General features: G+C 39.4%; 1 protein-coding gene and 1 pseudogene across 3 annotated transcripts in view; both read right to left on the bottom strand.

The window, feature by feature from the left end:
- Window positions 1–24,427, bottom strand: part of LOC136751661 (myelin-associated glycoprotein) — a 363,254-nt gene that overhangs the window by 28,657 nt on the left and 310,170 nt on the right. The window lies entirely within an intron of this gene.
- Window positions 1,305–6,189, bottom strand: LOC136751664 (E3 ubiquitin-protein ligase TRIM39-like; annotated as a pseudogene).

Here is a 24,427-nt window from a genome sequence, read left to right as displayed (position 1 = left end):
TGGAAGCCAGACACAAACACAGGGAGTGAGACAATCTCCGGTTCCGGTTTTGTCCCGGCTTTATTCAGTTCAAGCTCCTCAAGTGGGGAGAACATAAAAACAGAAAACCAAAACCAAAACAAACACACAAAAATTCCCAAAATGCTGTGCTCCGGGCAGACAAGGGTTTTGAACTCAGTCCTCCTTCTCGGTGGTTAGCTTCCCACCCTAGGAAGGGAGAGGAATTAAATAGAAAAGGCACAAGTGCCGCTGATGTCACAATCATGCCCACTCATCACTCATCGGTGCTCATTGCCCGAGGGTCAGAAGAGGGAAAAGACAGGAAGATCTGGGCATCATCAGTGTAGAAATGGTAGGAGAAACCATGAGATGCAATAAGGAGTATAGAGAGAGAAGAGGAGGGGGCCCAGGACAGAGCCTTGGAGCACGCCTGTACCCCAAGGTTGAGGTTGAGGTGTGGACAAGGCAGTTTAAAGGCAGTTTCAGCAAGTGAAGACCAGGAAAGGGGGTGTGTTGAGATGAGTAAGATCATGTAATGGCATTTCAACAGATGCATAACCCATAATCCACTGGCAAAAGAAGCTAGCCATGCCGAATGTACACATTTGTGATACTATGGTGGGTCTGGGGATTTGTGAAATAGCCTGAACCCATTCCGAGGAAAGGTGACACTGACCTGCAGAAATATCATGCCCTAAGTACCTGATACAAGGTAGACAGGTTGGAGTTTATCTTTTGAGGCTTTGTGACCTTTAATAGCCAGAGAAGTGAGTAGTGTCAGAGAGTCATATAAGTAAAAGCAAATACAAATTGATCAAAATGAACAGGAATAGAAAAGAAACAGAGCAGAAATCAAGTACAGTAAAATATGTAGTAGTAGCAGGATTTGAGACTATAGGGAAGAAAGGGAGAACAGCTTTGTTAATCTCTCAGAGATGCTTGGTTATCTCATACAATGACACTTATATGACAATCAAACGTTAATATAATTAATTTAATTTGATCTCTGTATGTTGAACCCTTTTAGTGTTTTATACTAACAGAACAACTAAACCACATTCAAAGTCAAGTCAAATAGAAACCTGCATACTCTTACAAGCTTCATACTGATAAGAAACACACCTCGATCTGATTAGTAATTTGTGATTAGCAGTCAAAGTGTTATTAAGTTCATTATAAAGTAAACTCTTTGTCAGTGAGTGTCCTGTGGGATGATTTACTGCAGTAATACTGTATTCAGTGCAGCGAGATCACACAAATTGGGACACCTTAGTTTTTTATAGGAAAACTAATAAAACCAGGAGTACAGAACAAAAAGATGCCTCTGGTGTTTTATTTTTGCTTATCAGCAAACATGCAATACCATAGAAACACAATATCCTCCTGTATGTGCTCAGAAAATGCAACTAAAACTAAAAGACTGTGAGTCATGGCACGTCCTGGTTGCAAAATGAGGCGATTGTGTTTGTACTGCCAGATAAATATCTAAATAAGGAGATCATTTTCATTGATTTAATTTACATCCTATAAAGATCTATAACATGGGAAAAAAATACATACAAAATGTCAGCTAAAATGCTTATTATCTACCGATAATTTCCAATAGAAATAAATCTGTACTCACACTCTCTCTCACACACACATTCAAACTTTGAAGTGCTTTATTGGAATGAAAAACCACAAGCAGCCAGAGCATTTTAGAACATACTGGCCTCCCCTTTTCCTTTGGGTAGTGTTCTCAAATTTAAAGCAGACTCCCTCTGGGGCTGGAGAGCACTAATGTGAACATCACGGTTATTACTCCTGCTGCCTCTCCCACAGAGAATCATTCAGTCTGTGTGACTGACAGGAGAGATGATCAGTGGGGCTGCGTTTTCACCATTATTGTGATTAGGGCTGAAGAATTGATAGAGTTTCTCAGTGAAGGTGTCAGTGAAAGTATAGATATGAGACCTGGCCTCTACATTGTAAAAGGAGATCTGCCCCCCCTCATAATCCAGAAACACCCCCACCGTCCCGGGCTTCGGGCTCAGGGGGAGGAGGACAGAGGGGTCAGCACCAGCCTCATAATTAGCTCCATTTCTCAGCCACACAGTCCAGTAACCATTCTCAGGAGTATATATAATCTCCCCCTTCCTGTCAATGGACTCTCTGGCAACTCCTAAATCCCAGTCAGTCTTCTCCCCCACCTTCACCTCCCAGTAGTGTCTCCCTGAACTGATGCCCTCTTTTGCCAGGACATTGCCAACAGGATCAAATCTCTCTGGATTGTCAGGGAGAGTCTGTCGTTTGTGTCCAAGTCTCACTTGTTTCCCATCCTCAGACAGGATGAGAAGGGGATGAGCTGTATTGGGGTCCAGAGTCACATCCACTGTGGAGCAGAGAGGAGAGATACATGAAACAAACTGCAGTTAAGAAGAAAAGTGGAGAAAACAATTATGAATTTACAGGCTTTCTTGTTTTTCATTTCCAGGTCATATATTTTGAGAGAGATCTGAGAGTATGAGGTATTTAGATCACACTGCTGCCCTAACAGACGAGCCACAGTCGGTGTTGTAATGAGCTCCTCTCCAGGTGGGGACACTGGTCACACAGGAAGCTGTGCTGCCTGGACTGAGTGAATGTTGCTGATGGTGCTGCTGTACTCTGGGCTCACCGGGGATTCTAGCCTGCAGTTCAACACCAGCCCTCTACACAAGCTAAGCAGGGCTGGGCCTGGCCAGTACTTGGATGGGAGACCTCTGAGAAAAACAGATGTTGCTGCTGGAAGAGGTGTTGGTGAGACCAGTAGGGGGCATAACCCTGTAGACTATGTGAATCCCAGTGCCCTGGTACAGTGATGAGGACACTGTGCTGTGAATAAGTGCTTTCCTAAGGATGAGACCAGGGGCAGCCTGCCAGTAGGGTCAGGCACAACTTATAAATAAACTTAACAGTACTTGTACATTGTAAACTTTATAAACCATACATTATTGTAGGTTTCATGGATAACAGTGCACAGTTCACTATGGTGGATGCTAATAACAGGAGTAAACAAACCAGAAACAGCACGTGTATATCAAGGTCATAGGTCATTTTTGTGTGATAGTTGTGATATAATTGTTGGTTATAGCATTGCAGGTTTATTACTTAGAATGTAAATCTACCATATGTATTATTTTCATGTATGTTGTGGTATTTCGGGGGTAGCAGTCACAACGGCGACTTGAACCCTGTTCTCCTGCGCCACAGTGCAGATTTTACTGAATCACTTAAAACCAATAATACTGTGAAAACATATTAAAACAATCAATGCCAATAAATTGTAATTTGCTCATTTAAAAAAAAAAAAATACAAATAATGTTATATTATCAATAAAATTGTAAATTATGCTGAGGCACCTTGTATATATTGTAGTGTGCCAGAGGGTAGTGTAGTGATCTTGAGCCTCTCTAAGAGGCCTGGGCCTCAGCATCATTTACAATACTTATGATAATAAAAATTCAATATAATAGGCATTCATCTCTCTCTGCCCATCTCCCCACTGAGTAGCTGTTGTGTAGTCAGTGTACTGAGAAACTGAGTTTCAGCATAACTTTTTCTGTTCCTCAAAGCAAGCTTAAAGTCCAAATGAGTAAATTACCATAGGAGATCATTTAAGTCAGGCTATCAGATTAGCCTGTATTAATTAAACCAGGAATGAGGAACGGGGCCCAGGTCACCCTGAGTGAGGCGTTTTATCAGCACTGCCTGGCACTGTGGCTCTTCGACTCTCTACTCTGCTCTCTTTCCATCCATGAGTGAGGGCAGGAGAACAACAGAAATCACACACCTGCACACTGCTGGATCCTCTTCAGCTCTGGAAGAAAAACACACTGGTAACTCTTAGTTACCAACTTGTCTTGTTATTGTAGTCATTTAACTGCGTTTTTTAAAGGAAACACTACACTGTTACACACAGCAGGCACAGCTGCATTGACACAAGAGACCAGCACAGGGCTAAGAGTTGTGCAGTGTGAGGGCTGGAGGCTCAGCTGCCTCTACAAGCCTCTATCAGAGCTTCCTGCATTTCCCATATTTGACCACTAGGTACCATAATAAACCTGCCTGCTGGAGTGGGGAGCTGAGATCTCCTACCCCGATATTGTGCACTAGTCGCTGAAATTATGATTTTAACTTGACAAATCGACACTTGTTGTCTAATTTAATTCATTGATTGTACAGAAACTGGGTAATATTCATTACAAAGAAATGTATGATGTATTGATTTGGATAATGAGTTTTTGAGAAAGAACTATGTTTTGGGTGGATACATTCACCTGCCCAGATGAACGAGTCATGCTTGACAACTAGTCAAATGAAACTATGGGAGGGATCTGCAGCCCCTAACCTTAAAACACATGGCCACAAGGATAACAAGCCCCCTCCACACAGGCAGACATCCAAAGATAGAAATTGAACCCAAGTCCCAGCAACTCTGAGGCATCAGCACTAACCACCGCACAACCAGAGAGTCCCAACAGGAAATACAAGGAAAACAAACACTGAATTTTCTAAAAGTCTAAAGAAAACTATTTTCACCCAACAGTATGAATTAAACTCACTTATCTCTGGCAGCTTCTCCAGTTCCTCCCTGAGACCCTCCTCCAGCTGAGACACAGCTCTCCTGACAGCCTCGAAACAGAGGTCAGAGTTCACAGAGATGGCATACCAGTCCTTGGTGTGTGGAAGAGGGCACAGGACTGGGAGACTCTACAGCAAAAGAGAGGAGAAACTCATCATGATGGAGGGGTCAATAAAGGTCACTGTAAATGACGTGATATCACAGTGCTGACCTGTAGGAAGTGGATGTGGTCCTCAGAGTGTGAAAGCTGCTCCAGCTCACCAGCTCAGTGATCTCCTGCTCCAGCTCCTTAATGAGCCCTTCAGCCCACCTCTCCTCCACTCTCTGCTTCTTCTCAATCAGCTCCAGCAGCTCGTTGTGGCTTCTCTCAATGGAGCGCACAAGAGCATTGAACACCCGCACATTGTGATTAGCCTCTCTCTGGGCACAGCGCTGAGGGGACCAGAGGAACACACAGAGGAGCATGACACCGTATCAATGAGTGACACAGACATTCAATCAGCTGAGAGTGAGTTATGAGCTGTGACCTCACTGGGACCTGAAACCACATCACACGTATTCTGACTAATCCTGCAGTCTGTGTGAGAGAGAGCAGCCCTGCAGTGCCCCACTAAGTAGGGTGTGATCAGACTCCTGACAGGACTCACTCTGCTGAGCTCCACTGACCATCTGAGCTCCTCCACCTTCTTCAGCCTGTCCTTGATCTTCTGTTGCACTTCTGCCTCAGTCTTACACAGCTGAGCCTGTGGAGAGACAGGGGGACACAGACACTCCAGTCACTGCTGATGACACACTGACACTGACACTTAACACAAAGCCTTCTAGAACAGGATCCTGCACTTTCCAAATGTTTCCTGCACATATAGACAATTACATTACTTTAAATTGCTTCTATCTATTGTCTTCTATCATTTCAAGTGAAATATCCATCAACATCCAAACATGGTGCTTAGTTCAAATATTTATTTGAATAATGTAGAATAATTGTAAATATATAAATACAAGAACTCACCCTTTTCTGTCTATATTCCTCCTCTACTGAGACAGTAGTGTGTCCACTGTGGTCTTTCTCAGTGCAAAACTGACAAACACAGACCTGGTCTTCTATACAGAACAGCTCCAGGACTCTCTCATGCTTCTTGCACAGCCTGTCTTCAATGTTGCTCACAGGCTCAATCAGTTTGTGTCTTATGAGGGTTTTGACTCTCTGATGGGGCTCCAGGTGAGTCTGGCAATAGGAGGCCAGACACACCAGGCAGGATTTCACAGCCCTGTACTTCCTCCCAGTGCAGATATCACAGCACACTTCTCCAGGATGAGCAGAGCACTCCTCAGACAGACAGATTCTGGTCTTGATCTGCTCACTGATTTCCCTTAAGGTTGTGTTAATGCGCAGATCTGGCCGCCTATAGAAAGTCTCCTTACACAGTGGACACTGGCACACAGCACTGCTGTTCCAATACCCTCCAATACAAGCAATGCAGAAGTTGTGCCCACAAGGAGTGGAGACTGGGTTGGTGAATATATCCAGACATATAGAGCACTGGAACTGCTCCTCAGACAGGAGACTGCTGGGGAGAGCCATTCCTGAGGACAGAGGAGTGACAAGAGAGAGTTTCAGATTCAGTAGTGGGATGGAGGCTTCAGACAGACTCAGCAGCAGTGTGTTTCCATCTACAGCACTGAACGATGTGTAGCAGATTCCTAGTACTCCATATTTATTGAAGCAGTGAATGTATCTGAGATTCAGACCAACTTAAAAGGTTTCCTTTATTTCAAAAACAATAATAAATAAATTGTACCTACATACACAGGGGAATATTGTACAGAGATTGTAATAGCAGCAGATGCAAAAATTTTAATGACAAACTATAATCAGTCAATATGTCAGTCAATTCTAGAATACATTTCCAGTAAAATCACAGATACAGGGCATAAAGTGAAAGCAAACCAAACCAATGATGCAATAAATAATTTTCAAAAACACACAAACTTGAAATGTTAAAATAGCATGAATTGCAAAGATACAATATTAAAAAATACAAACAATACAGCAGGATTGATCATTTTACTGCTCTAGTTCTATGGTGTGCATTGAAATACAAACCCTTTCCTGAATCTGAATCCTGCACAATGCCCTCTCAAACAGACTCCAGTCTCTTCCTAAATGCTTTCAAAATTAAACCGAAAATAATCAAGAAATATAACGAATACTTAAAAAAATAAATGTGTTGGTTAACTCCCCAATACTCATCCAGAAACCAACACAGATGTATCCATCAAGTGTCAAACAAAATCCTTTTTTCAAAACAACATGTGGAACATGCTGCTCATTCAGACCCTTACAGACAGGTCTACAGGCACACACACAACACAATGTACTGCAGAGGTATGACAGTAACAACAAGCATGAGAAGACATGCAACATTAATCAAAAAGAATAAAAGTGATTACATTTTGACATGACAATAAGATTATCCGATAACAAGAAAGAAAAAGGACTGAGACAAACATTGTAACATTGAGACTGTCACACATAAACACATTACAGAGCCACACACACACACAGACTGTCACAAATAAACACATTACAGAGCCACACACACACACTGTCACACATTAACACATTACAGAGACACACACACACAGACTGCCACACATAAACATTACAAAGACACACACACACAGTCTGTCACTCATAAACACATTACAGAGACACAAACACAGACAGTCTGTCACAAATAAACACATTACAGAGACACACACACACAGACTGTCACACATAAACATTACAGACACACACACACAGTCTGTCACACATAAACACATTACAGAGACACACACACAGACTGTCACACATAAACACATTACAGAGACAAACACACACAGACTGTCACACATAAACACATTACAGAGACACACACACAGAGACTGTCACACATACACATTACAGAGATATACACACAGCCTGTCACACATAAAAAAAATACAGAGACACACACACACACACACAGACTGTCACACATAAATACATTACAGACACACATACATGCAGACTGTCTCACATAAACACATTACAGAGACACACACACACACACAGACTGTCACACATAAACACAATACAGAGACACATATACATGCAGACTGTCACACATAAACACATTGCAGAGACACACACATGCAGACTGTCACATATAAATATATTACAGAGACACGCCTACAGAGAGACACACACATGCAGACTGTCACACATAAACACATTACAGAGACACACACACACACACACAGACTGTCACACATAAACACATTACAGTGACACACACACACACACAGTCTCACATAAACACATTACAGAGACACACACACACACACACACAGACTGTCACACATAAACACATTACAGAGACACACACATATGCAGACTGTCACACATAAACACATTACAGAGACACACACAATCAGACTGTCACACATAAACACATTACAGAGACACACACATGCAGACTGTCACACATAAACACATTACAGAGACACACCTACAGAGACACACACACATGCAGTCTGTCACACATAAACTCATTACAGAGACATGCCTACAGAGACACACACATGCAGACTGTCACACAAAAACACATTACAGAGACACACCTACAGAGACACACACACATGCAGTCTGTCACACATAAACTCATTACAGAGACATGCCTACAGAGACACACACATGCAGACTGTCACACAAAAACACATTAAAGAGACAAACACACAGACTGTCACACATAAACACATTACAGAGACACACACACACAGACTGTCACACATACACATTACAGAGATATACACACAGCCTGTCACACATAAAAAAATACAGAGACACACACACACACACACACACAGACTGTCACACATACACACATTACAGAGACACACACATGCAGACTGTCACACAAAAATACATTACAGAGACACACACACACACACAGACTGTCACACATAAATACATTACAGAGACACACACACACAGACTGTCTCACATAAACACATTACAGAGACAAACACACACACAGACTGTCACACATAAACACAATACAGTGACACACATAGATGCAGACTGTCACACATAAACACATTGCAGAGACACACACATGCAGACTGTTACATATAAATATATTACAGAGACACGCCTACAGAGACACACACACATGCAGACTGTCACACATAAACACATTACAGAGACACACACACACACACACAGACTGTCACACATAAACACATTACAGTGACACACACACACACAGACTGTCACACATAAACACATTACAGTGACACACACACACACAGACTGTCATACATAAACACATTACAGAGACACACACACATGCAGACTGTTACACAAAAACACATTACAGAGACACACACATGCAGACTGTCACACATAAACACATTACAGAGACACACCTACAGAGACACACACACATGCAGTAGTCACACATAAACTCATTACAGAGACATGCCTACAGAGACACACACATGCAGACTGTCACACATAAACACATTACAGAGACAAACACACACAGACTGTCACACATAAACACATTACAGAGACACACACACAGAGACTGTCACACATACACATTACAGAGATATACACACAGCCTGTCACACATAAAAAAAATACAGAGACACTCACACACACACACAGACTGTCACACATAAACACAATACAGAGACACACATACATGCAGACTGTCACACATAAACACATTACAGAGACATGCCTACAGAGACACACACATGCAGACTGTCACACATAAATACATTACAGAGACACACACACACAGACTGTCTCACATAAACACATTACAGAGACACACACACACACACACAGACTGTCACACATAAACACAATACAGAGACACACATACATGCAGACTGTCACACATAAACACATTGCAGAGACACACACATGCAGACTGTCACATATAAATATATTACAGAGACACGCCTACAGAGAGACACACACATGCAGACTGTCACACATAAACACATTACAGAGACACACACACACACACACAGACTGTCACACATAAACATATTACAGTGACACACACACACAGTCTCACATAAACACATTACAGAGACACACACACACACACACACACACAGACTGTCACACATAAACACATTACAGAGACACACACATATGCAGACTGTCACACATAAACACATTACAGAGACACGACTACAGAGACACATATACAGACTGTCACACATAAACACATTACAGAGACACACACACACACAGACTGTTTCACATAAACACATTACAGAGACACACACACACACACACACACACACACACACACAGACTGTAACACATAAACACATTACAGAGACACACACACATGCAGACTGTTACACATAAACACATTGCAGAGACACACACTCAGACTGTCACACATAAACACATTACAGAGACACACACACACAGACTGTCTCACATAAACACATTACAGAGACACACACACACACAGACTGTCACACATAAACACAATACAGAGACACACACATGCAGACTGTCACATATAAACATATTACAGAGACACGCCTACAGAGACACACACACATGCAGACTGTCACACATATACACAATACAGAGACACACACACACACACACACAGACTGTCACATATAAACACATTACAGTGACACACAGACACACACAGTCTCACATAAACACATTACAGAGACACACACACACCCACAGACTGTCATACATAAACACATTACAGAGACACACATACATGCAGACTGTCTCACATAAACACATTACAGAGACACACACACACACACACACAGACTGTCACACATAAACACAATACAGAGACACACATACATGCAGACTGTCACACATAAACACATTGCAGAGACACACACATGCAGACTGTCACATATACATATATTACAGAGACACGCCTACAGAGAGACACACACATGCAGACTGTCACACATAAACACATTACAGTGACACACACACACACACAGTCTCACATAAACACATTACAGAGACACACACACACACACACACAGACTGTCACACATATACACAATACAGAGACACACATACCTGCAGACTGTCACACATAAACACATTGCAGAGACACACACATGCAGACTGTCACATATACATATATTACAGAGACACGCCTACAGAGACACACACACATGCAGACTGTCACACATATACACAATACAGAGACACACACACACACAGACTGTCACATATAAACACATTACAGTGACACACAGACACACACAGTCTCACATAAACACATTACAGAGACACACACACACACACAGACTGTCATACATAAACACATTACAGAGACACACATACATGCAGACTGTCTCACATAAACACATTACAGAGACACACACACACACACACACACAGACTGTCACACATAAACACAATACAGAGACACACATACATGCAGACTGTCACACATAAACACATTGCAGAGACACACACATGCAGACTGTCACATATACATATATTACAGAGACACGCCTACAGAGAGACACACACATGCAGACTGTCACACATAAACACATTACAGTGACACACACACACACACACAGTCTCACATAAACACATTACAGAGACACACACACACACACACACACACACAGACTGTCACACATAAACACATTACAGAGACACACACATATGCAGACTGTCACACAAAAACACATTAAAGAGACAAACACACAGACTGTCACACATAAACACATTACAGAGACACACACACACAGACTGTCACACATACACATTACAGAGATATACACACAGCCTGTCACACATAAAAAAATACAGAGACACACACACACACACACACACACAGACTGTCACACATACACACATTACAGAGACACACACATGCAGACTGTCACACAAAAATACATTACAGAGACACACACACACACACAGACTGTCACACATAAATACATTACAGAGACACACACACACAGACTGTCTCACATAAACACATTACAGAGACACACACACACACACAGACTGTCACACATAAACACAATACAGTGACACACATAGATGCAGACTGTCACACATAAACACATTGCAGAGACACACACATGCAGACTGTTACATATAAATATATTACAAAGACACGCCTACAGAGACACACACACATGCAGACTGTCACACATAAACACATTACAGAGACACACACACACACACACAGACTGTCACACATAAACACATTACAGTGACACACACACACACAGACTGTCACACATAAACACATTACAGAGACACACACACATGCAGACTGTTACACAAAAACACATTACAGAGACACACACATGCAGACTGTCACACATAAACACATTACAGAGACACACCTACAGAGACACACACACATGCAGTAGTCACACATAAACTCATTACAGAGACATGCCTACAGAGACACACACATGCAGACTGTCACACATAAACACATTACAGAGACAAACACACACAGACTGTCACACATAAACACATTACAGAGACACACACACAGAGACTGTCACACATACACATTACAGAGATATACACACAGCCTGTCACACATAAAAAAAATACAGAGACACTCACACACACACACAGACTGTCACACATAAATACATTACAGAGACACACACACACAGACTGTCTCACATAAACACATTACAGAGACACACACACACACACACAGACTGTCACACATAAACACAATACAGAGACACACATACATGCAGACTGTCACACATAAACACATTGCAGAGACACACACATGCAGACTGTCACATATAAATATATTTCAGAGACACGCCTACAGAGACAAACACACATGCAGACTGTCACACATAAACACCTTACAGAGACACACAGACACACACACAGACTGTCACACATAAACATATTACAGTGACACACACACACAGTCTCACATAAACACATTACAGAGACACACACACACACACACACACACACACAGACTGTCACACATAAACACATTACAGAGACACACACACACACAGACTGTTTCACATAAACACATTACAGAGACACACACACACACACACACACACACACACACACAGACTGTAACACATAAACACATTACAGAGACACACACACATGCAGACTGTTACACATAAACACATTGCAGAGACACACACTCAGACTGTCACACATAAACACATTACAGAGACACACACACACAGACTGTCTCACATAAACACATTACAGAGACACACACACACACAGACTGTCACACATAAACACAATACAGAGACACACACATGCAGACTGTCACATATAAACATATTACAGAGACACGCCTACAGAGACACACACACATGCAGACTGTCACACATATACACAATACAGAGACACACACACACACACACAGACTGTCACATATAAACACATTACAGTGACACACAGACACACACAGTCTCACATAAACACATTACAGAGACACACACACACCCACACACACACACACACACACACACAGACTGTCAAACATAAACACATTACAGAGACACACACAGACTGTCACACAAAAACACATTACAGAGACACACACACAGACTGTCACACATAATCACATTACAGAGACACGCCTACAGAGCTATTGACATATTTTAATAGTTCCCAATTGTCACTGTGTTTAATATATATTTTCATGAAATTTAGAAACCCACAATACTTTAGTTAGTACAATATTTCATGGTTTACCGCATATAAGGCCATGACTTTATGACCAAATATTACCTGTGATATGTTATTTGTTCTATAATGGAGTGAACAGTTTCCATTCACATGAAGGGATCAAGAGCATCTCTAGCTTGTAGACACAGGATGAAGTTTAGACCCACAATGATTTAGTGCATTTGCAAAAGCTTTGAGAAGCAGCCAGAACAGCAGTTTGCAGCTCAAGAGTGAGAGGACAGTGTAGCAGCTTTGGTCTGAAATCTCCTACAGGAAGCCAGACATACAGAGGGACGAGGCTGCCCGGACATATTACTCTTCACAGAGACAGAAATAGTTGCCTTCAAAGTTTCAGTTTCTTCACTACAATTATCACACAAAGGCCTCCCCTCCTACTTCAAAAGCCTTTGGTGCTGACATGACCATTCATTGTTTTTACACAAAACCATGGTGTTATATCACTTAATGTTCTATGTATATCATGTTTTATCATCATGCCATGTTATGGTTCTTTGTTAGGTGTACATGTGCTAGAAGAATACCTGTGCCAGTCATATATCTCTCTGTGGATAAACTAGTACAAACATGTTTACCTTGACATGTTTTAAAAAAGATTTCAACTTGTTTACATTGTTTTAGAACAAAACATGGTCATCTGAAGATTTCCTAACTGAATAACTGTTTTGTTTGAATAGGGTGAAATACTGTACACCCCAAACTGCAATACAGACAAAGATTACAAGACAGCATAGTAAGTGTAGCATGGTAAAATAATAACGTACAAAATACTCATTCCATTTAGACAGACAAACAGTAAGATATACATATATTTAAAGGTAATCCATATATACACAATTTAGATAAATAGTTCATGTTTAAGAATGAGATTGTCTAAATGATCAGGACTGAACATTTCTAAGCAGATATAATCCGTAGAAAATAAGTGAAATGCTCATGCAATACCGCAACATCAAAGTGTGTTTATTTTTTTACTTAATGTACATGTATCAATATAGAGTGAGAAAGTATAGGACGGTTTTAAATAATTTAAAAAACACTCTGAGTACTGGGTTCGTAGGCCGGCTACAAAAACACGAGCTCTCTGGCTCTGTCATTGGGGTGTTATGGCCAGGCCTGGTTGTAGGGCCTTATCTAGAACCTAGCCATCGCTTGCGACTGATAACCACCTTCAGGGCTCTGCCGTTTCCCACCCAATCTGATAAGTATGTGCTGTCCTTCTCCAGGACACTAATCCAGAGAATAACTAAGAATAACAATAAAAGAAGGAATATGTAATCAGACCCGGTTTCATGGCTTTTACTACAGAGCAGTTTAATTATTGCCGCACAGTCTTTGTGTGCCAAATTCAGTTTACTTATTTAAAAGCACAAATTAGTTGTTTCTATACAGTTCCCTTTAAGAGACCAATATTGACACATTTCTTTCTTTTTATTATTATCACTTTTAAGCCTTCACTAGTCTCATAAGGAAACACATGACTGTGTAAATATTTCTGTTATGTGCACATTTTAGGTATTCAACATATTGATAAGGGCAAAAATGATTAAGGTTTAATTAAAAAAATAGACAGTTCTTTGTCTTTGGTTAAATCCCTCTCACTTTGTAAATTTTACTAGTAAGTCAAATTGAGATTTTAAAAGTTGGTACATGTGAGACAGAGCCAAGAAGGTTTAATTCAGACTGTAAGTTGTTTATGTACATGGGTCAATTACTTTTGCTAGCCTAATATAGTACTATATACCAATGGTTTATTGTCCTTCAGCCTAAATCATTTTGTATACCAAAATACCACCATGGTGAGTGCCATATTCTGAGTAATGTACTTAAACTAGTGCTAATCATGCTCTGAAACCAACCCATAGAGAACAAGGTGAAATCTGGATTAATGGCAAAGCACAGTCATAAACTGTCAACATAATCAACCCCGGGTAGAAATATAGATGTCGAATTATTCTGCGCACTCATCTTACATTTCATAAAGAAAAGCATTTAAATCTAAGCAATTGTTAGGTATATATTACGTATTCCAGTTAGTTCACTGTAATGACAGAAATGAGAAGTTCATTTCTTTAGCACACTCACAGAAAACCATTTATTTTTAAACAGTTAGTAGATAGCCAGTTTAGGCCTTCATCTTAGTTATTTCTAATAGCAAGAGTGCTTAAAATGATTAATTCAATTATTTATCTTTGTTCCCCTTTTTTCTTACTGCTCTCATGAAATAACATTTTATTCAAGCAATAACAGGGTAGCCTAAATATATAACATATCTTAAAGTACAAGTCATCTGGAAGCTGTGTACGGTCTCAATGCATTTGATGCTGAGGATTAATTCAACTGAAAATGGTCAAAACAGTGGACTTTTATTGAATGTTAAATTTGACAGTGTCCTCTCTTAAGGAGCTGCTGTCTGGGGGCGTTGCTGCTTTGGGTGTGTCCAGTGCCATTTCAGATAAGACAGGCTCTGCAGGACAAGCAGGACAGAGACCCGTCTCACAGACACCCTGCCTGCTCTGCATCTCCCTTTCCCCTCTCCACCGCTCACACCTGATCGATACTCTGAATCTTACACAGAGCGCTCAGCTTCTGACGCTGATGGCAAGACCGGGCCTGGCTCCGAGCCTGAGGAAAGCCATGAGGTCATTCAAACTGATTTAATTTCTATACAGTGAAATGTCAGATTGAAAGTGGATTCTGTTCTTAATGTTTGTATTGTTTACGTATTTCATGTATTTTTGTACAGTTTTGTGTTGACGAGTCCTACATCAACATGAATGTGAATTTCAATGTGAAGAGCACCTGTCATGCTCTGTAATGCAAGGGAGCGATGAGGGGCTGTAGAGACACTCATAAGAGGAGCAGATTTAACACTTTTTTATGTACTACTCATGTGTTCTATTTTAATAGAATATGAAAAGTAGTAGAAAGTTGTATCAGATCAGACCACTGGACAGAAACACCCCACCAAGACTGAGTTTTCATGCGTCTGCCCTTGTGTTACAAGTCACCTACAAACTGTTGACAGAGTGGATGAGGGTCGACAGCAGAGGTTCCCCATCCTGCGGTTGTGACAAAGTCAGGGTGAGTTTTGTTTAATATGTTTTTAAATTATAATAATAATAATAATAATAATAATAATAATAATAATAATAATAATTATTATTATTATTATTATTATTATTATTATTAAATTATATTGTTATTTTATATATATTATTTTGTAAGTAAAAATATGATTGCTTAATATGTTTTTGCATTATTGTTACTATTATTATATAGTATTTGTTATTTGTATTTATTCATTTTTACTTAAAAATATGATAATTATGTCAAAATAAATCAAGAGTATAAACTACATTAATGTACATAGTAATACAACAATAATACATATGATACAATATGATATGATAGGGGTTGGAGGCTAATTGGACAATGTTAAAATGGGGTTTTGAAGCCCTGGCCTACAGAGTCATTTTAAATCCCAGCACACAGCATTGTCTAAGCCCTGCTACCCGCTCTCAATGCCGTTGTTGGCTCTGTATTAGACAAGTGTCTAAAAGGTGCATGAATAGATTAATAATACCCCTGTGCTACTGGTAAACCTGTACGTTTACATCATACTTTGTACTACGATGAGGGTGAGCCTATTTGGTTCTGTGTCTGTGAAATAAGCCATTTTACAAAACATAGAGTTTGTAGTGATTTTTCAGAGTTTCAGGGTTTAGTAGAATGCAGTTTTGGGTCGTCTAAATATGACATTGTGCTTATTTCAGTCTGCTGTGTGTGTTTCCTGAAGACTGATTGCATATTCACTATGTAGATTACTCCTAGAAGTTATATAAATAATTTTACAAAACTTAAAATTTGCAGTAAAATACCATTTGTGCTCATTATATCCTTGCTTTGTGGTCCCTATTTCTGTGTTTTGTATGTTTCATGGTTGCAGTTGTCACCATGTATTTGTAGGTTTGAAAAATAAGGTATTTCCAAAGGAATAGAAACTTAAGTGTTTCTCACTTTATTTACAGTAGATACCTGATATACTTTGTTGCCAGAATCAGAAGCCAACAGTGAAAGACTTAATAGAATATATATGGAATAGGCTGGAAATGTTATGGAATGACATTACTCCATACAGGTCAGTGTTTCTTTCTGTCCAATGTTGGTGTTGTGAACCAGAAATTAATTACAAGTATCTGTACAACATTTTTTGGAGTATCTTTTTCTACTTCTGACTATGTTCCATGTTGTAAAATGCTTGTTTGTCACAATAAAAGTCACCATTGTGTGTCTGTGTTTGTGTATTGTATTAATTCTATACATTTGAGCACAAACAAATTATATTATATATATATATATATATATATATATATATATATATATATATATATATATATATATATATATATATATATATATATATTATTTAATACATATGAGAAATCACAAATAGTGCTCACACTCACCTAAAGGATTATTAGGAACACCTGTTCAATTTCTCATTAATGCAATTATCTAATCAACCAATCACATGGCAGTTGCTTCAATGCATTTAGGGGTGTGGTCCTGGTCAAGACAATCTCCTGAACTCCAAACTGAATGTCTGAATGGGAAAGAAAGGTGATTTAAGCAATTTTGAGCGTGGCATGGTTGTTGGTGCCAGACGGGCCGGTCTGAGTATTTCACAATCTGCTCAGTTACTGGGATTTTCACGCACAACCATTTCTAGGGTTTACAAAGAATGGTGTGAAAAGGGAAAAACATCCAGTTTGCGGCAGTCCTGTGGGCGAAAATGCCTTGTTGATGCTAGAGGTCAGAGGAGAATGGGCCGACTGATTCAAGCTGATAGAAGAGCAACTTTGACTGAAATAACCACTCGTTACAACCGAGGTATGCAGCAAAGCATTTGTGAAGCCACAACACGTACAACCTTGAGGCGGATGGGCTACAACAGCAGAAGACCCCACCGGGTACCACTCATCTCCACTACAAATAGGAAAAAGAGGCTACAATTTGCACAAGCTCACCAAAATTGGACAGTTGAAGACTGGAAAAATGTTGCCTGGTCTGATGAGTCTCGATTTCTGTAGAGACATTCAGATGGTAGAGTCAGAATTTGGCGTACACAGAATAAGAACATGGATCCATCATGCCTTGTTACCACTGTGCAGGCTGGTGGTGGTGGTGTAATGGTGTGGGGGATGTTTTCTTGGCACACTTTAGGCCCCTTAGTGCCAATTGGGCATCGTTTAAATGCCACGGCCTACCTGAGCATTGTTTCTGACCATGTCCATCCCTTTATGACCACCATGTACCCATCCTCTGATGGCTACTTCCAGCAGGATAATGCACCATGTCACAAAGGTCGAATCATTTCAAATTGGTTTCTTGAACATGACAATGAGTTCACTGTACTAAACTGGCCCCCACAATCACCAGATCTCAACCCAGCAGAGCATCTTTGGGATGTGGTGGAACGGGAGCTTCGTGCCCTGGATGTGCATCCCACAAATCTCCATCAACTGCAAGATGCTATCCTATCAATATGGGCCAACATTTCTAAAGAATGCTATCAGCACCTTGTTGAATCAATGCCATGTAGAATTAAGGCAGTTCTGAAGGCGAAAGGGGGTCAAACACAGTATTAGTATGGTGTTCCTAATAATCCTTTAGGTGAGTGTATATATATATATATATATATATATATGTATGTGTAATGAAATTAAATGCAGTATATTCTTAAATATGATACATGTTAAGGCTATGTTTGAGCATTCACTAATGTAACAACAATAATTAACATAATGTAACAAAGTACATTTCACTGTTGTTCTCTAAGAAAAGTGGTGTAAACACACATATATACCTAAATCTCTTTTGGATACATATATATATATATATATATATATATAGATAGATAGATAGATAGATAGATATGTAAGTCTATACATTTCTTAATTGATTTATTTCTTACCTTCTTATTTTGCCAACACAGTATCATCCTCAGCCTTAATCATAAAACATATAAACTAAAAACACATGGACGTATGTCCATGTGGGTTCAAATCCCACTCGGGGTAAATCATAGTATCATAAGTATCATCACAGTATCATAAAACAATATAACCTTAAATATATATAAAATGTATATTTTTCTTTTTTTTTTTAATTTACTAAAACAGTATAATCAAACATTATAATCTAAAATAAAATATATGTGTATTTACAACATTTATTTTTCTCAAATGTATACAATATAACCTAATATATATAAAACTTTAATTTTTTTATTTACTAAAACGAATTAAACATTATAACCTAAAATACAATATAAAAAATATTTTCTTATTCTCTTTTTATTTACTAAAACAGTATCATAAAACAATATAAACTAAATATAATAAATATATATATGTTTTTAAAACTTTTCTTATTCTTTTTTTATTTACTAAAACAGTATCATACAACAAAATAACCTAATATATATGTATTTAAAACTTGTATTTTTTAATTTACTAAAACAGTATCATACAACATTATAACCTAATATATATATATATATATATATATATTTCTGTAATTATTGGACGCAGACACCCATTCCAAAGATATAAATTGTCAAATTTATTCAAAACAAAGACTAAATGTAGCACTACACTAATTATACAAAAGGGAAAAACTAATTAAGATTCAACTCTAGATCAACAAATCAAAGACAAATCACTTCCGTGACCAAATCAAAGACCATGGGATCACATATGATAACACACAAATCGTTAAACAAAAAAAAGGTTATAAACACATTGACTACAATACCGGTTAGTAAGACGAAGGTGAGTCTCTCATTAGTATGGTTAGTCAGACATTAAATAACTATGCAGGTTATTATTTAATGTCATGTAACTTCTCATTATATATATATCAGTCTCATTTACGTTTAGGTGCCGAGAAAGATCCTATCATTACTTGTTACCACAATTTCCCTTAACTGATTATTATTCAATGATTAAGGATAGGCAGGGCCACCAATAACCTAATGTCTATTAACTTGTGTCAATTTCAGACTAAAAAGTTAAACAGGAATGAGAAGATATTTCTCGGCGTTGACAGATTTTATTTCTAAAACTATCAATGAAACAGTTTAATGCAACACACATTTATATTTAAGAAAACTAAATGATATTACACATTCTAGAGTTCTGAATCACAGATTAACATTTCTAATTGATTTCTCAAATGTCATGAATCATGAACTCCAAACTGTTAAACTTATCTGAACTTCGTCGCAGAGAGGCCTCTCTGGCTTTGGGCTCAGATAACAACACACGGCACGAGGTCCGTGTGGTTTGGAACAAAGGCAGTCCGGTTCGGCTTTGTCCAAGAACTTCCACTAAGTCGATGCACCTGGAAGTTGGGGTTTCGCGAAAGTAGAGTCTTTTCCAAACAGATTTTCCAATGGTTTGGAGGCTCCAAGTTTGTGCACAAAATCTTCTTGGCAAGCAGGGTTTCCACCGTAGTTACTTGAAGACAAAGTCTTTGAGGAAAGCAGGGCCCTGTTTTGTTCCAAGGGTTGAGTTTCTAAAGACTCAAATAGCTATATAAATGACTGACACTTTTGTATACAGTCGACTTAGTCAATTGTCCAGCTGTAAAACTCCACTGATCAGGTGGGCACAGGCGGGCAGCGCAGTCTGTAAAATTCTTTATTTGATAAAGTCCTTTAAAAGAATTCTTTGTACGGCTCAATCTCCTTCTCCCAGTTTAACTCTTCTGTAAAGACTTAGTTGGTTTCTGGTTCTGGTTCTGGCAACAGAGCTACAGGTTGAGCTGTGGCAGCGAGTTTCTGGTTCAGGTGAGAGAGAGAGCGAGAGAGGCCATGCGCTGTTTCTTATAGTCTGTCAGATCAATAGGTGATTGGTTCTTGAGTTTGTGAGATTGGATTTTGGTTTCAGCCCCCAGTGTCCTATTGGAGGGGGGCTTGATTTATGACTGATGTCAATCCATGCCATCTTTTGGAAATGCCGGTGGCCCGGGTTCGTAGCTTTGTGTTGGGATTTCAGCTCTCTTCCATTTCAAAGAGTTTTATTATCTACAGGCCCCCTTCCCCAGACATCTCACACCAGGGTTTCCAAGCCATTTGGCCCATTCTTGGTGCCATCCCCCCAAAACTGTCACTTTTGTATACCAGTTCACAGCTGATGAGTTAAAGAAATCTGATAACTTTGGTGGGGGAGAGGTCTTCTTTAGATCAGTGCTTCAGCTCAGAGCTAAAATGCTCTTATCAAAATACACCCCCCATAATGCTACACTTGTATATTTTACATGTCATTATAATTTCAGCAGAGTAGCATTAAGTGAGTGAAGGTGAAGGGTCAAAGGGAGAAGTTCACTGAGAGTCAGTATGCTTGTTATATATGTACTGTGACACCAAGGAGGGTTGCCACAGTGCTAGGCTCTTGTAATGGGACCTCAGGAAACAGAAACAGGGGTGATGGTGCAACACTGGACATGTATAGTGCTAGAGTGAAACAAAAGAAAACCTGAACACAACCCTAGCTCCTTGTTGAGCCTAACTACACTATGCTTCCATAACATGATTCATGGATTCAGTGTTGGCCTCCTGGTCAAGTTGTCCTTTACCTAGCACTAAGTTGCAATGTTTTATGATTTGGAAATATTGCAATGCCTTAATAAATTAATTGTGCTCTTTTTGTCCTTTGATTTTATTCCATCTGTATTGTTAAAGTGAGGTGAATATCACTATAATCTTCAAATGTGAGCCTGTTTTGATACCAGGTTGAATTTCCATAGGGAATTATATCAGCATTTTCCAGGCGAGTTGATATATATATATATATATATATATATATATATATATATATATATATATAAATTATTATTATTATAGCATTATTATAGCCAGAAACATTGTTTTTATATCTCTAGAAACTAGAGACTTGGGGATTTCAGATAGTTAATTTTAACCATTGTTAAGATCTATGAGGAGATATTCACTTGCAAAGTAGGTGGAACATATATTTGGGTTTGAGAATTGCTATTTTTATTACATAAAAGGAAAATCATACCATATCATATCATACCATAATAGTTACAGAAAATGCATGATATTTAAAGCAAATAATCTAGTCTTTAAATGTGCCAGAGCAATAGTGGTTCCTCATATGCTGTTTAAATGAGAGCACTGAGCTGATTGTGTTGTTCATACAGACATGCCAGAGATTGTGAACGCCTCATCATGTATCAGAAACACAAAGCAGACATCACCTGCCAGTGTGAAAGCCATGGGCATCCCTCACCCAGCACTGAGTGGCTGCTCTCTGGACAAAGACTCAGCAGTGACTCTGTTGTCAGTGTCATTGGAGAAGAGCAGCTGGACAGCCGAGCCCTGAGGAGCACCCTCACTCTGGTGAAGACACTTGGGCAGACGGACACTATTGAGTGCCTGAGCAGGAACACTGCTGGATCTTCCAGACTCCTGTTTGAGATTTCCCCTTCAGGTAATGGTGAGCTGGAAAATGTCCCTCCATTAAAATTTGTGACAAAAGTGTTATGTAGGAAAATGTAAATATGAGTCTTTTCTTTCAGACTGCCCATCTGTGCTGGTTCCATACATTTCCACAGGAGAGATGGCTGCCCTGTGTATTATTATTGTGTTAGTTGTCCTGAAAAATAAATGGTATCTTGCCTACAGTTCTCTCTTTCAAAAGCACTATTTATACAAGAACACCAAGCATAAGCTTTTTAACTAGAGTACAGAGCCCTGCCATATTGACATAAACTGTCATAATGCTGTCATAACACAAAGCACAACATAGAGCACACACAAACATAATTTAATTATATACCCTGTTTATCCCTCACAATTAGTAAGAATCGACTCCTACGATTGTTACATTGATTCCCAGCACAGCACTAATTTGTCCTCTTGTCTTTTTATTCATCTCACCTGGATGTGAAGGAAGAAGAAAGTGAGCTTCAAATACTTTTACTTTTGCCCCATTACTGATGAAACAAATCCAAATGTTGTGAAAGTGACGTCTTATGGTTTGTCTCACAGACAGACCAGGCAGGTGCTGAGGGTGACCCCTACGCAGCGCTGCAGATCTCTAATGTGGCCTCGGACTATGGTGTAATCCAGGTGAGCACAACCAATTGATGATTTCTGTACTGAAAGGGACTGCTGTACAGATACTCCATATAAAATGTGAATGCGACCCTATGCAAATGTACAGATTAATACTGAAACTCATTGTGGAATCTGTACTAAGTCATAACTGGCTATAACAATGAAAATGGCTCAACATGACAAAGAGGAAGAACACAGATGGAGACACCAGCCAGTACAACACCATCATCCCATCTACAGGCAATCCTCTCTGATTGGCATTGCTGTGTCACCAAGGCTAGAGCTGTGCTGAGCTCAGTCACTCACTGACCTGTCTGGTGTGCTGTGTCCTACAGGGAGGCTGCCGAGTGAAGGGGGAGGACAATGACTCTGAATATGAAACCACAGGAAAGAAGCCGGTGAATTCAAATTCACAGCCGTCTGACTGAAGCAGATGTGCGTGTGTTTGGAAACTGTTTCCCAGCAATGTGTCTTGTGCTCTCATGATTTCAAGTATGTTTCTTAAGAGTGAAAGTAATCCCCCCTCAGTGGTATTCATTTGGGTTCAGAATCTCAGCATCTCAGAATAAATGTGCAGCACTTTTATTTTGAATGTGTTCTATCTTATTACCCCACTATGCACATATTATATATTGCATGAATTGAAATAAATTGTATTAATTAGCCCCAATTTTCGCCTGGTTTTACTGTTGGCATATTTCTACTTATAACTCTGTAACTACAAGGGCTAGAGCCGAGTGTCTTATGAAAAAACAGAGCACAAACTGGAGAATCAGAAAATTACAGAAATAATTGTGTTTGCCCACCAGAGTTAATAAATAAATCAAAACAGTGAAGAAAAACAAAAGCGCTTATAAGAAAAATAGTGAATTAATGGTCAATGTAACACTTTTGTAG

Source organism: Amia ocellicauda, chromosome 6 (assembly GCF_036373705.1).
Source record: "Amia ocellicauda isolate fAmiCal2 chromosome 6, fAmiCal2.hap1, whole genome shotgun sequence".
Taxonomy (NCBI): domain Eukaryota; kingdom Metazoa; phylum Chordata; class Actinopteri; order Amiiformes; family Amiidae; genus Amia; species Amia ocellicauda.
The sequence above is the reverse complement of the archived record's forward strand: the minus strand, read 5'-3'. Positions and strand labels throughout refer to the sequence as shown.